General features: G+C 38.5%; 1 protein-coding gene across 12 annotated transcripts in view; it reads left to right on the forward strand.

The window, feature by feature from the left end:
- WDPCP (WD repeat containing planar cell polarity effector) overlaps positions 1-15,636 on the forward strand; it is a 321,214-nt gene that overhangs the window by 80,653 nt on the left and 224,925 nt on the right. For 2 of the 12 annotated variants that reach the window (XM_051842853.3, XM_070069054.2), the window contains exon 2: positions 2,774-2,957. The exons of the other annotated variants lie outside the window; for them this stretch is intronic. The gene's annotated coding sequence lies outside the window, so the exon portion shown is untranslated. The remainder of the gene's footprint in view (positions 1-2,773; positions 2,958-15,636) is intronic. 12 annotated transcript variants of the gene reach the window in all.

The following is a 15,636-nucleotide window of genomic DNA, read 5'->3' on the forward strand; positions in this document are numbered from 1 at the left end:
TTAATAAATCATATTGGAGCTTATTTTTATATCTATGAAGTCTGCTAAACATATAGTGGGAACAATATTTAGTGCCTAGAAATACCAGTTTTAATCAGATATTTTAGGCACATCAATTTACTTATAAACTATTGATATAATAATCAAACAGTCCTTAAATAGGCATTCAAGTAACTTTCTCCAAGAGCTATCTAAGCAAAAGAAAATTGGCCAGAAAATGGGTTTCATTGGTATCTTTTGCCACGGGTTAATTATACAAATCTAACCTGACACTGGGCTCAGGTATCAGAAGACTCCATTTAGGACATCTTGAGCAGAGGGGAGGTAGACTAGAAGCAGTCTGACATAGGTAGTCTGTAGACAGGAATTCTAGACCCAACTGTTCCTGTCCCAAGCTGATTGAACTTGTGCTAATTGCTTTCCCTCCCTAGACCATTAAATTGAGGGGATTAGGGCCAGTCAGAGTTGATTTTGTAGGAGAGGAGGCACATGAGCAGGCTTCTTGGAAAAACTGCTGTTCCCTGTGTAGAAAAGTGTGTGTGTGTGTGTGTGTGTTTGCACACACATACAAATTTACATACTTTAATTTGGTTCCTGTGGATAGTAAATGAAATAATGAATATAAAATGCATTTAGCATATATTTAAAAATGTTTCCACTTTTCACTGTTTTGTGTAAGGAGACTTCTTTAACTTGCAAGTTTTGATAGTAGCCATAGAAAAACATTTTACAAGTCTCTTTTGAAAAAGAAAGATTTTAAAATATACAACTATGAAGTTCCATGAAATAGTCTACTTTTTAATTGAAGTCCTTTCTTTCAACAGTTACTGGATTTGTTTTTTAGAGGAACGGTTGGCAATCTGTCATCAGTGTTGACAAGTGAAATCTGACAAGATTGAGGTGGTATAGCTGCAGGCCACTTCAAAATTTTCACTGTCTTTCCTATTTGTAGAGAAGAGATTTCTATCTTTTCTTTCATTCTTGCTCACTTCACAACAGTCTTTGATTTATATGCTTTTTAAAACAGTAACTCTAAATTGACAAATTATTTTGGTATTTAAGCAGTGGTTTAGATAAGAGCATTTAAGTGTTCTCTTTATTTAACTCGGCTGTTAAGGAATTATTTATGAAGTTCAATTTATTTTCCCTTCAAAGTAATTTTTATCCTAAATGTAACATAAAATTATATTTATAGACTTATAATCTAGAATTAATTATCATTATCATATTGCCAACATTTGTATTTTTGTTATCTTTTTATTGCTGGAATGGTGGTACATCTTAAAAACAATTAAGTCTATATTTTTGAAGTTGAGTAAGGTGGGTACTTACTTTTGAAGTTGAGTAAGGTTGGGGGTAGTGGTGAGAGAAGATTATTATTTTTTACTGTTATTATTATTTGCTTATGTAAGAATACCTTTTCCCCTCTTAAAATGCCTAATATGTTATTCCAGTTATTTTGCAAGATAATGGAAAAAATGAGCTTCAGCTACATAGACGTCTCTTTGGAATAATGGAAAATTGTGTGCAGGAAAATATTTAAAATGGGCATCAGCAAACAAGATGTTTGTATTAATAGGAACCTAGAAAATGGCTATGCAAAGGTCAGCACAGATCTTTAAATATTAGTGAAATTTAATTTGTTGTGTGTAATGAGTAGAAAGAAGAGGAGGAAGTAGGCCACAATGAAGAAGCCATTGATAAATTGTCTAAATGTCAAAACTGCTTACAATGTGGAAAATGTTAAATTGACAAGATCTATTTAACTAAGTAAATTAAACAGTTTGAACAATGCCCTAGAGAAATATTTTCCAAATTTTAGGTATAACAGGCTGCTTTTGCCATAGCTTGTTTCAGAAAAGTGAAAGGATTCCAGTTTTTCTCTCTAGGTACAGACTTTCTTCCAACTTCTTTTAGTAAGAATGATACACAGGTTCTCTTGCAGTATAGAAGTGTTACCTTTTGCCTTATCGAAAAATAACTGCTGACCAATTGTTAACATCTGTGGTGAACCACCCTCTGGCCATGGGCCTAGATCTCTTTGGCATTTTTATACAACACGAACTGATCTGAGTTCAAAGAGCTTTCTGTTATGTTATACCCAATTTGTAAAAAATGTCTATTCTATATTCTCTCAATTTCTTCACATATAAAAGTTGATGAAAAATATTAAATGGCTAAATATGTCATATATATAGCAAAGAATGTCAATGCACAGAGGGATAAAGAATTTAATAGAAAGGTGGGCAAAAGGTAGAAATGGGTAATTTATAGAGGAAAAACAGTTGTTTAAAAATACATGAAAAATATTTGATCTCATTAATGAATGAAAAAATAAATCTTAAAATTACAGGAATCTGTTTTTCACCTACCAGACTGGCAACAATTTAAAACTTTATTAATGTTATGTGCTGTCTTTGAGGTTCTAGGAAAAAGTGCATATTCTGGGTAGAAATGTAAATTGGCACAAAAATTTCTGAGGTTACTTTGGCAGTGTTTGTCAAAACATTAAGTGTATGTATGTATATTTTCAGGTACTATTGTTTGCAAGGCAAAATTAGAAATAGATTGTTTATTAAGGGAATGGCTAAGTCAGTTATGATATATTCTGTGGAGCATCTTTACTATTATTTGAAAGATAAAGTTAGAGTGAGAGAGAAAAGAGAGATCTTCAATCCATTGGTTCACTTCACAAATGGCTGCAATGGCTGAGGGTGGGCCAGACTGAAGCCAGAAGGCAGGAGCTTCTAACGAATCTCCTACATGCTTGCAGGGGCCCAAGAACTTGGGACATCTTCCACTGCCTTCTCAGGCCATTAGCAGAGAGCTGGATCAGAAGTGGAGCAGCCAGGATTCGAACTGGTGACCATATGGGATTCTGCTGCTGAAGATGGCAGTCTAATCCACTGCACCACAGTGCCAGCCTCTCTGTGGAACATCTTGCAGCTGTTAGTGAGGTATATCTGTATATGCTATCAGAGAGAATATCTATGCTGTGTTGTTTAGTGAAAAAAGGAAGTTGTATGTGTAGTAAAATTCTGTCTTTACAGAAATACAAAACAATTCAACCTGGGTGTGGACAGTTTGTTAAATATATTGAAGAAATCCGAAAGGCCATGTGCCATACTGTGCAGTGGCTCCTTTTAGAGTAGGGAAAGGGACTGGTTCACTTTTACATAAAATGCTTCCTTATACATTATTTGCATTTTTAAAATAGTAAGATACTTTGATACTGTAATTTTGAAAATCAAGAAGACACAAAAGCCCAGAAAGAAGGTCTGATAGATTTAAAAAATTGTTCATTCAATTTACATTCTGAACCAGTGTTAAAAATAGGGATATGAGAGAGTTTTTACCATAATGCTTCGTGCTTTTGGACTTTGCTTGTATCATTTAATTCTGTAGTTTTATGTGTTAAATCTAAAATTTCATTATCAAAGATATTAGCTTTGGCATTTACTTAATATCAGGTACATGTCCTGAATATTTACACTTATCATTTAAGTTGAAAATGTTTTCTAGGTTTCTGAACCCATCTAGAACTTTTTGTGCTATAACACTTATAGAAAAGATATAGGTATACTTAAAATTACTTAATGATCATATAAAGAGTAAATGTCACTAGAGGAGCTAGAACATTTATTTGATAACTCTTTGAATAAAATTAAAGGATAAATTTTATATTACATATAATTAGTTATGTAATACCCACTAATAATGTTCAACACTTTTCATCTTCAAAGCATTAAACAGCATTAATTAATCCTTACAACACCCTTACAAATGTAGGTCAATATCATTATCCCTATTTTTGTAGGTGGGGAAATTGAGGCAGAGAGGTTAAATGGTTTGGGGTAAGTTTGTTGCAACAGGATCAAAATGAAGGCATTTTTGGCTCAGAGCCCAGCATTCAGAACAGTAGAACCACACCTTATTTAGTAGACTTAATTTCTATGTATTACTTAAACATTACTTCTCAATAAACCATTGAAGTCATCTCTACATTAAAATTCAAAATCAATGTTAGATTCCTATAAAACTGCTTTACATATAGACACAGACACAGACACAGACACACACACGTACACACATACACATTTTCTCTTCCCTGGCTTTCCTAACACAGTATTATCTGAGTCTTTTTCTTTATTTTTATAAAATTATGTATTTATTTTTTATATTAGAGAGAGATATTAGAGAGAGATCAATCTCCCATCCAGTGGTTCACTCCTCAGATGTCCCCAGCAGCCAGGGCTGTGCCAGGTCAAAGCTAGGAGTCGGGAAGTTGATGTGCATCTCCTCCATGCAAGATAAGGACCCAGCTGCTTGTGCTGTGACCTTCTGCCTCCCAGTATGGGCATCAGCAAGAAGCTGGAATTGGGAGTGGAGCAGAGACTGGAACCTGGGAAGTCTGGTGGGGATCCCAAGTGGTGTCTTAATCTGCTTTGCCAAATGCTCACCCTTTAGTCTATCTTTTTCATTGTCTCCATGTAGAAGAATTAACACAACATCTATTCTTGACTTTATTACCCTTCTGAGGATCTTATTTAGTTGCTTTAACTTTATTTTTCATTTAGAAAATTCCAAAACAATTTTTATTTTTAAAATATTTATTTCTTTGAAAGGCAGAGTGATAGAGAAAGAGATCTTCAATCCACTCGTTCACTTCCCAAACGTCTACAGTGCCTACAACTGGGCCAGGTCAAAGCCAGGAGTCTGGAAATCCATCTAGTCTCTGACATGAGTGGAAGAGCCCAAAATACTTGGACCACCACCTGCTATTTTCCCAGGTACATTAGCAAGGAGCCAGATTGGAAGCAGAGCAGCAGAGACTTGAACTGGTACTTCAATATTGAATGCTGATTTTGCAGATGGCATCTTAACCTGCTGGGCTATGAAGTTTCCCTTGCTCCCAAATAATTTTTAGGTAGTCTAGGCCCTAGTTCTATATTTCTAGCTACCAGCTGGTGGTATCTATCCAGGTGACTCCCTTTTACCTTAAACTCCCATTGTGTCTTGAATTCCACTTAATAACACCAGCAATGGGCTGACACTGTGGCGCAGTAGGTTAATCCTCTGCCTACGGTGCTGGCATCCCATATGGGCAACCATTCTACTCCCAGCTGTTCCTCTTCCAATGCAGCTCTCTGTTATGGCCTGGGAAAGCAGTAGAAGATGGCTGACATGCTTGGGCCCCTGCACCTGTGTGGGAGACCCTGAAGAGGCTCCTGGCTCCTGATTGGCTCAGCTCTGGCTAGTTGTGGAGTGAACTAGTGGATGGAAGACCTTTCTCCCTGTCTTTCCCTCTCACTGTCTGTAACTCTACCTCCAAAATAAATAAGTAAAAGTCTTAAAAATAACTTGAGCAAAACTTGCTCTTCTTCTAGACTAACCAGTTTCCATATATGTTTTTTTTTAAGACTTATTTATTTGAAAGTCAGAGTTACACAAAGAGAGAAGGAGAGACAGAAATAGTCTTCCATCTGCTGGTTCACTCCCTAGTTGGCCACAGTGGCTGGAGCTGCACTGATTCGAAGCCAGGAGCTTCTTCCATGTTAGCAGAGAGCTGGATCAGAAGTGGAGCAGCCGGGACCTGAACTGGTGCCCATATCAGGTGCTTGCACTGCAGGAAGCAGCTTTACCTGCTACGCCACAGTGCCAGCCTCCCATATATGTTTCATTCCAAATCCTGACCTTGAAACTCAGATAAATCCAGTGGGAACAAGTCTGGGTAAGGGGTTCCTGGGAACCAAGTATGACAAAGAAGAATGACGAGGAAGAACCATAGTTACAAGCTGAGGTACAAAGCTAAAGTGTGACAGAATACCAAGTAACCAGATCAGTGGCTAGGACAATTGAGGTGTGTGGATTGAGTAATTGAGGCAGTGATTGTGAACAGATGGAGTGTCCTGGTACCTTTTTTTTTTTTTTTTTTTTCCGACAGAGTTAGACAGTGAGAGAGAGACAGAGAGAAAGGTCTTCCTTCCGTTGGTTCACCCCCCAAATGGCTGCTACTGCCAGCACACTGCACTGATCTGAAGCCAGGAGCCGTGTGCTTTCCTCCTGGTCTTCCATGCGGGTGCAGGGCCCAAGCACTTGAGCCATCCTCCACTGCCTTCCCTGGCCACAGCAGAGAGCTGGACTGGAAGAGGAGCAATCAGGACAGAATCCGGCACCCCTACCAGGACTAGAACCCAGAGTGCTGGCGCCGCAGGCAGAGGATTAACCTAGTGAGCCGCGGCGCTGGCTTTGGTACCCTTTTAACAGCCACATGTGATACAGGCATGCCTGTTCAGTGGACGCATGTTTAAGGTAAGGTTTACTATTTGTGCAGTAACCAGGTCCTCAGCTCTGAGTGGTCACTTCAGATTCTTCCTTCTTCCTTCCATGATTCATCAGTGCTGATGTGCTATTGACTTCTTCATCAAAAGATCACTTGAATTTCTTCTTTTACAATCCATCTGCCACCTTCACAAATTCAGATCCTTTTTGCTGAATGCAAATGTTATCAGTTATTTTTTTGAAAGATTTATTTTATTTATTTGAAAGAGTTACAGAGAGAGGTAGAGACAGAGAGGTCTTCCATCCACTGGTTCACTCTTCAGATGGCCACAATGGCCGGAGCTGCACTGATCTGAAGTCAGGAGCCAGGAGCTTCTTCTGGGTCTTCCATGTGGGTGCAGGGGCCCAAGGAGTTAGGCCATCTTCTACTGCTTTCCCAGGCCATAGCAGAGAGCTGGATCAGAAGAGGAGCAGCCGGCACTAGAACCGGCGTCCATTGGGATGCCGGTGCTTCAAGTCAGGGCTTTAACCCACTGTGCTGCAGCTCCGGCTCCTATCAGTTATTTTAATTTTCTTTCTAACAGGTCAGCTCTTTTAATTCTGCCTCTATTCCTCCAGTATTCCACGCACTCAGTTAACTTTCCAACAACATTTCTGATTTATTGATTACAATTTTTAAAATACCTTCCTAAGGGAGGAGAGAACTTCCACTTTGACTGTGACCTTGTCTAAATAAGATCAGAGTTGGTGAACTCAAGAGGCTTCCATAGCCTTGGCAACTCATGACAAGAGCCTCGGGTGATTACTGACACCATAAATAAGAGTGTCAATTGTTAAATCAGCAAACAGGAGTCACTGTGCACTTACTCTCCATGTAGAATCTCTGTCCTTAATATATTGTACTATGTGAATTAATGGTATAACTAGTATTCAAATAGTACTTTATACTTTGTGTATCTGTGTGGTTCCTGGCTTTGGCCTGACCCAGCACAAACTGTTGAAATCTTTACTTAATATATACTAAATAGGTCTTCTGTATATAAAGATAATTGAAAATGAATCTTGATGTGAATGGGATGGGAGAGGGAGTGGGAAATGGGATGGTTGTGGGTGGGAGGAAGGTTATGGGGGGAAAAAACTGCTATAATCCAAAAGTTGTACTTTGGAAAAAATTATATTTATTAAATAAAAGTGAAAAAAAATACCTTCCTACATCAGGAACCTTTCATTATTTCCCATTAGCTACCTTGCAAATATTAAGTCTTAATCCTAAATTTGAGATTCAAAGACTTTCTTAGTATAGTTTATCTCCTCTGCCTGTGCATCAAACCAGATTTCTTACTATTCCTCAAATAAACCTTTCATCTTTTCTATTCTATGCTTTTGTATCTTGTTTCCTCCTTTTTATCTATTGTGTTTAGCAGAAACCTAACAACAACAAAAAAAAGGCAAAACCAACAATCCTCAACTACCCTCTACTTTATAAGATAATTTTTCAAAATCAAACTAGAACTACAACTGAACACCCAGAACTGTTTACATTGTTAAACTTAACATAAACACATTTACCACAAACTTCATAGTATTGTTTTGGTGGTTATTTTATGTACTATATTGGATTATAAGCTATTTGATAATTGAGACCCTGTTTTTTTTTTTTTTTTAAAGATTTACTTTATTTGTTTGAAAGTCAGACTTACACAGAGAGAAGGTGAACTAGAGAAAGGGAGAGGGAGAGAGGGAAGGAGGGAGGAATGGGGGGCACTACCATCTCCTGGATCACTCTCCAATTGGTTGTGATGGCCGGAGCTGTGCTGATCCGAAGCCAGGAGTCAGGAGCTTCTTCCAGGTCTCCCACATGGGTGCAGGAGCCCAAGTTCTTGGGCATTCTTCTGCTGCTTTCCCAGGCCATAGGAGAGAGCTGGACTGGATGTAGAGCACCCAGGACTAGAATCCGCACCCATATGGGATGCCGGCATTGCAGTTGGCGGCTTTACCCACTACACCACAGTGCCGGCCCCAAGACCCTGTTTTAAAAATCTGTATCTGTGATCAGGGAGGCAAAATAGCTCAGTTGGGAGAGCGTTAGACTGAAGAAATCTGTATCTGTGAATTACAGTAATATGTCATACATATAAGGTGCTTAAAGTGTTTGTGATGTATAATTAAATATCATTCATAAGTTCTGTGAAGTGCAGATGAGCCAGTGGTTTCTTGTTCTCGAATGTTTTGATATGATAAGTTTAGTTCAGACTTGAGGTTTCCTTATTTTGAGATTCCTGCCCTTTGACACAAATTTTATCATTGCTTAGTTATTTGGTTTAAGTGTTGAATGTTTAGAAAAATTGCTTATTTTAGGTAACATGCCATTGACTAAATATGTTAATGAATATGATTAATAGGTATTACTGTAATACTCTATATTTTTTAAAAAGATTTATTTATTTATTTGAAAGTACGAATTAGAGGGAGGGACAGAGAGAGATCCTCCACTGGATCACTCCCCAAGTTGCTGTAATGGCCCGTGCTGGGTCAGGCCAAAGCCAGGAACCAGAAGCTTCCTCTGGGTCTCCCACGTGGGTGCAAGGCCCTAGCACTTGGGCTTTCTTCTGCTGCTTTCCCAGGCACATTGGCAGAGTGCTGGATAGGAAGTGAGCAGCTGGGACTCAAACTGGCACCCATATGGGATGCCAGCACTGCGGATGGTGTCTTAACCAACTATACCATGTGCTGGCTCCAGTGTAATACTGTGTTGATGACACTGAACAAAAGTTTGCGGACCCATACATTGAATTCTGTATAATTTGAGAATTATCTAGTGATTATTAGATAATTACCTAATATAACTAATGAGTGGTAAGTTCATGTTATTGAGAGGGTGTATTTAGTATAACAGTTAAGTCACACGTGTCCCATGTTGGAGAGCTCAGGCTCAGTTCTTGGCTCTTGCGCAGACTACTGGTTCTCCACCATGCACACTGTGGGAGATAGCTGTGATGGCTCAGGTAATTGAGCACCTACCACCTACCTTGGAAACCTGAATTGGGTTTGAGCTTCTGGCAGGCCCTGGTACAGGCCTAGCTGTTGTGGACATTCAGGGAGTGAACCAGTGGTTGGGAGCTTTCCCTTTTCTGTTATTCTTTCTGCTAGGGAGTGAACCAGAGGATGGGAGTTCTGTCTGCCTTTCTCTCTCTCTCTGGCTAATAAATAAATATCATGGTTTACAGTCAATTGACCTCTTCCCATTAAAATATATTCATATTATTTAGGAGTCTTTATTTTTGAACATTTTTGTCATAGTTTACTTTTTTTTTTTTTTTTTTTTTTTTTTTTTTTTTTTTGCCAGGCAGAGTTAGACAGAAAGAGAAACAGAGAGGGAGTTATAGACAGTGAGAGAGAGACAGAAAGGTCTTCCTTTCGTTGGTTCACTCCCCTAATGGCCACTACGGCCGGCGCTGCGCCGATCCGAAGCCAGGAGCTGGGTACTTCCTCCTGGTGTCCCATGTGGGTGCAGGGACCCAAGCACTTGGGCCATCCTCCACTGCCCTCCTGGGCCACAGCAGAGAGCTGGACTGGAAGAGGAGCAACAAGGACTAGTACCCGGTGCCCCAACTGGGACTAGAACCTGGGGTGCCGGCGCTGCAGGTGGAGGATTAGCTAAATGAGCCGTAGCACCGGCCCATAGTTTACATTTTTATTCCAATTATCATTAGTGGAAATTCTTGGAGACACAGAGAAAGTGTCTTCCTATGCAATTGGCTCAATATTAAACCTTCTTTAAAAATTTGTACTTTTAAAAGATTTTAACAGAGATAAGAGTTGTACATATTTTTGGCATCTATGTGATATTTTAGTACATATATACACTGTGTAATGTGTAATAATAGTAAGTATATTTCTCTTCAAACATTTAACATTTCATTATAATGAAAACATCCAAAACCCTGTTAACCAGGTTTTGTTTTTCCATAACAAAATACACAACTGATCAACATAATTGTAGTCACTCTACTATGGAATGGAACTCAGAACTTCTTACAAGCTAAAATCTAGTATGCTGTATCTTTTGCATTAGTGAACAGATATTCCTCAGAAAATTTATTGGTAATAAGTAACAAGTATATGTTCTAAGTGTACGCTCAAGAAAGATTCCCTTAGGCTTTTTGTGTTTTTGCCAACACACATTCATTTTAAATGTGTTGGTGCCATGAGATCATTTATCTCTGCTATAACTACAGCAGTGTCTTCTCTTTCTTAATTCTCTCTGTGTCACCATGTTTTACATTAGGATTTTATTTGCCCTCAAGCTTTCAGTCCTGCCCATAGCAGCGAAAATAGCTGACTTCAGAAGTCAGAGAACTTCATACATATTAAACTACATTGGTAGAAGGCAAGAATTTTATGGAATCTTGCATTCTTTTGAAATTTTTTTCTTCCTGCCTTCAAAACAATTATTTGTGCACTAACACAACATTTGGATAATACAAGCTCAGTAACAGGTAATCTCTACTTCTAAGCATAGTTATTTTGTTTTTCAAAGGATTATGAATATTGTATTAGTTAGAATATCCAATTTTACATAACTTTCTCAAAATTTAGCATATATGGTGAAAATTATTCTCAAGAGAAATAAATATTAATTTACTTTAAAGCTATCCAAAATGAAGGGAAGTCTTTAAATGCTGAATTTTGAGGATATAAATAGAAAATAAAGGATTTCTGGGATCTTCAAAATTTGGGCTATCATAGATTCTTCCTCATATAAGAAAATAACCATCCTAAATTCAGACAAACTCTACTTATTCTTATTTATTATTTTAAAGACCTGTTTCATTTGTTTAAAAATATTTATTTATTTCTTTGAAAGAGAAACAGGGAGAGAGACGGTGACAGACTGATCTTCCATCTGCTGGTTCACTCTGCAAATGACTATAGCAGCTGGAACTGGGCCAGGCTAAAGCCAGGATCCTAGAACTTCATCTTCTTATCCCGTGTGGCAGGGACCCAGGAACTTGAGCCATTACTGTTGCCTCCTAGGATGTTCATTAGCAGTAAGCTGGAATCAAAAGTAAGCATGAGCCTTGAACCCAGGCACTCCAGTATTGGATGTGGACCTCCTAAACAAGGTCTTAGCCACTACACCAACTGCCTACCCTACCCTAGTCAAGCTCAACTTAAGTTATGCTGTTTAGGGCCAGTGTTATGGTGTAGTGGCTTAAGGTACTGCCTGCAATGCTGAAATCATATATTTGTACCGGTTCGAGTCCTGGCTGCTCCACTTCCAATCCAGCTTCCTGCTAACGTGCTTGGGAAAGCAGCAGAAGATGGCCCAAGTCCTTAGGCCCCTGCACCCACCTGGGAAAACTGAAGAAGCTCCTGGCTCCTGGCTTTGGCCATGCCCAGACGTGGCCTTTGTGACCATTTAGGGAATGAACCAGCATATGGAATATTTCTCCCTCTCTGTCTCTAACTCTCTCTCTTTTTCTCTGTAACTCTGCCTTTCAAATAAATACAATAAATCTAAAACAAAATTTATTTTATTTGTATGAAAGGCAGAGTTACAGAGAGAGAGAGAGAGAGAGAGAGAGAGAGAGGACTTCCATCTGCTGATTCACTTCCCAAATGGCTGCGACGACCAGAGCTGGGTCAATCTGAAGCTAGGAGCCAGGAGCTTCTTCTGGGTCTCCCACATGGGTACAGGGGCCCAAGTACTTGGGCCATCCTCTGCTGCCTTCCCAGGACATTAGCAGGGAGGTGGATCAGAAGTGAAGCAGCTGGGACTCAAACCTGTGCTCATTTGGAAATCTGGCACTGCAGGCTGGGGTTTTAACCTGCTGTGCCACAGTGCTGATCCAATAAAATGAATCTTTACAAAGATTATGCTGCATATTCTCTCATGTAGACTAGAAGCTTGGATTGAGGATGGCCTTCTAAGACATGTGAGACTACCATCAACTGCCTTATATAATAGAAAAGCAAATTGTAAGGGTAAAAAGATACTTAAAAATAAATGAAAATTTTAATTATGGGTTAATTTTTGTTTATGATTTTCATTCTGCTGTTCTTTTCATTGGATGGTTCATTTTCCTATTAAATATTAGGATATTTTGCTATGTTTTTTATTCATTCCCTTTGCCCTATACAGCTACATTTATTCTTTCATGTCATGGGCATTGGGTTTATCCCTGAGAGAAATGCACTGGCATTCTTAGAGTGCAGCATTTTTCCGTTTCCTTGTGTAGGCACCCCCTATTTTAGTACCTTTTAAATCCCTGACCACTACTGCTTCCCAAAATGCAGAATCCAGCATTCTTCTGAAATTCTTTTCTTCCTTCCTTCAAAACAACTATTTATGCTCTAATACAATATTTGAATAATACAAGCTCAGTCTTGACTACTTTCCTCCAGGCGGATTTTTCATACCAGGAAATTATCAGCATTCTTTTTTAACTGATGGCATTCTTGAGTAAAATGCAAGACATTTTAAAGGTCTTAAAAAATTCTTAAAAAAAAAAAAAAAAGGTACAGTTTGTAAAGATGGCAAGACTTCCAGGAAAAAAGAAGGATGAATAATCTGAATTTGACTGTCTTTGGTCATGCTGCTAATGCCTTATAGAGCCCTCAATCACATGTACCTTAGGGAGTCCACAAGGGTTTTGATGTCTTCATAAATGAGTCGTTTACTTACGGCCATTTTCTTCATCCACGTTTTGCTGGACCTGTTCCATTGCTGATTATTGATGCTGTTTATCCAGGTGGTATACACTTCTCTTTGACTACCACATCTGCTTGGATATAGATTCTGTTTTGTCTGAAAACCACGACTCTCACTGAGGACGTTGTTTTCTGCCTTCTTTCTCATGGGCACCACCCTTGTGGCCACTTCTCTGTCCTTATTACTATATGTTCTCTGTAGGGCTGCAGAAGTGTCCTTTATAAAGTAGAATAAGAATGTCATTCTTGCCCTTTTTTTGTGTCCTTTTTAATGAGAAGCTAGGGGAGCATTGTTTGTACATCAGAACATTTTAACAAAGAGTCTGTACCTTTTTCAGAGTCTTCCAATGCCTATTGGAATAGATGTGAATCCTTGAATATTGAGCTAGAAGACAAATGAGGTCGTAGACTCCATACTGTACTATTCTCAGAATTTCCCCTGTGTCCAAATGCAAAGGATTAACAGCTTTAGTCTTGGCATTTGAAGATTTCTACACAACTCGTTTTGCTTACTCTCCCCAACACCATAATTTCTGAGAAGTTTAGGACTTCCAAACTTAGTAAAGATATGGGCAGTGGACCTGTCGGTTTTTCAAGTTAAAGATGTTTCTATTTCTTATAAATAGCCAATGTGGGTTATGAAGAAAGTTGTACTGTACTTTCTACTTCTGCTAACAGGAGAAGCTTTTAACCAACCTTCTTTATTACTGAATTGACTTAAACTGAAAAATAGAATTTCAAGTGTTGTCCTCTCTTGATATGCAAGTGAAAGTTCAACTCTTTTGGTTTCCCATATAAAATTTTATATATATTTCATTTAAATGAGAAAATAATTTTATGTAGTCACACACAGCTCAACTTCAGCCTTGTCGTTACCCAAATTGCCATAAGTCATAATTATGGTCTGTGAATAAACACTAAGTTGAGGAATGTGATTTTTGAATTTTCTAGTTTGCTGTATAGGTTGATGAGTTTTGATTCTCTATCAGAAAATATGCATATTTCATCACATAATTTATTCCTTACTTACAATGAAATATTAACTCATTTGTGTGTCCTAAATCACATACCTTCTCTTATATAGAAACTTCTGTACATATGAATATTTTTACAGTATAAATCACCTGTTATACTTAGTACTTATTCATTCATTTCACACTCTGAAATTACTATATATTATTCTATTTTTCATAGTGATATTCATGTTAAGTAATAGTAGCAATGGCAGTGGTAAGGTAATGAGTAAATGTGCCCTTAAAATAGTCCTGAGTTAGGTACTTTAACATACCCATTTTATAGCTGGTAAGCTAGTGAGCTGAGAAGTTAGAATAGTTAAATAGGCAGTGAGATTCCAGGATTCATATTTTAAGCTAAAATATGTAAAATAAATGAGTTAACTGATTTTTTAAAAATTTATTTGGCAGGCAGAATTAGACAGTGAGAGAGAGAGAGAGAGAGAGAGAGAGAGAGAGGTCTTCCTTCCGTTGGTTCACCTCCCAAATGGCCGCTACAGCCGGAGCTATGCCGATTGGAAGCCAGGAGCCAGGTGCTTCTTCCTGGTCTTCCATGTGGGTTCAGGGGCCCAAGGACTTGGGCCATCCTCCACTGCCTTCGTGGGCCACAGTGGAGAGCTGGACAGGAAGAGGAGCAGCCGGGACTAGAACCGGCGCCCATATGGAATGCCGGCGCCGCAGGCAGAGGATTAACCTAGTGAGCCACGGCGCCGGCCCCCCTGATTTTTTTCAAACGACCATTTTAGACCTTACCTATCCAAGCGAGAATGGTGCAGTTTAAAATGCAGTATATTTTAGTTTTTAAAATGTGTACCTATAATAATTCTGATATAAGCCTCATGAAACTAACTGAATGTAATTCTAAAGAACACTGCTTTGGGAATATTTGGAGTAATGGCAGCCTCATTAAAATTACTTCCAAGGTGACAATACTGAAAGATAACAATTAGGTGAAATGAAAAATCATTTAGTCTAATATCTTTTTCTCTACTGCTTGGTGATAGTGATCTGCATCCTCTCTAGAGTACAGTCATACTTACTCAAAGTTCACTAGCTCTCCCATTCCACAGTTGTGTAGGCAGCCAGCACCAGGTATCAGGTGATCCTTTGTTTCATCTTATACTTTACACTTTACTTGCACTTTTCACTGCAAGAGAGTTTGCTATCATTATTACAGTCTGTTTCCTTAAAACTCTTTTCAGCTTCATCTTTCTATCATTTTCCATCACTTTCCACCATGTACTTCTATCTGTTGCCATCCTTGGAATTGCCATTCTTTTATTCAAACTACTGTGTGTGCTTTGTCCTGCACATCTGTATACACCACTGCAGTACAGCACTACAATTGTGAGCAGATTCTAGAGCTAGTCTGTGTAGTTACTATGCTACCTGCTGGCTCTGACACTTCTCTGTGCCTCAGTTTCTTCATTATGGAAAGAAAGTACTCTTAGTGGTATTACCCTAAAAAGCAGCTATGAGGATTCAGCATCTGACATGTTTGGAATAAGTATTATCTGTTTTATTCATCATCATTTTATTTTTATTTATTTATGTTATGTATTTATTTGAATGCAGAGATGGAGTGAGAGAGAAGGAGAGAGAGAAGGAGAGAGAGAGAGAGAGAGAG

The sequence above is a fragment of the Oryctolagus cuniculus genome, chromosome 2 (genome assembly GCF_051225735.1).
Source record: "Oryctolagus cuniculus isolate XC-2025 breed Fujian yellow rabbit chromosome 2, ASM5122573v1, whole genome shotgun sequence".
NCBI classification, from domain to species: domain Eukaryota; kingdom Metazoa; phylum Chordata; class Mammalia; order Lagomorpha; family Leporidae; genus Oryctolagus; species Oryctolagus cuniculus.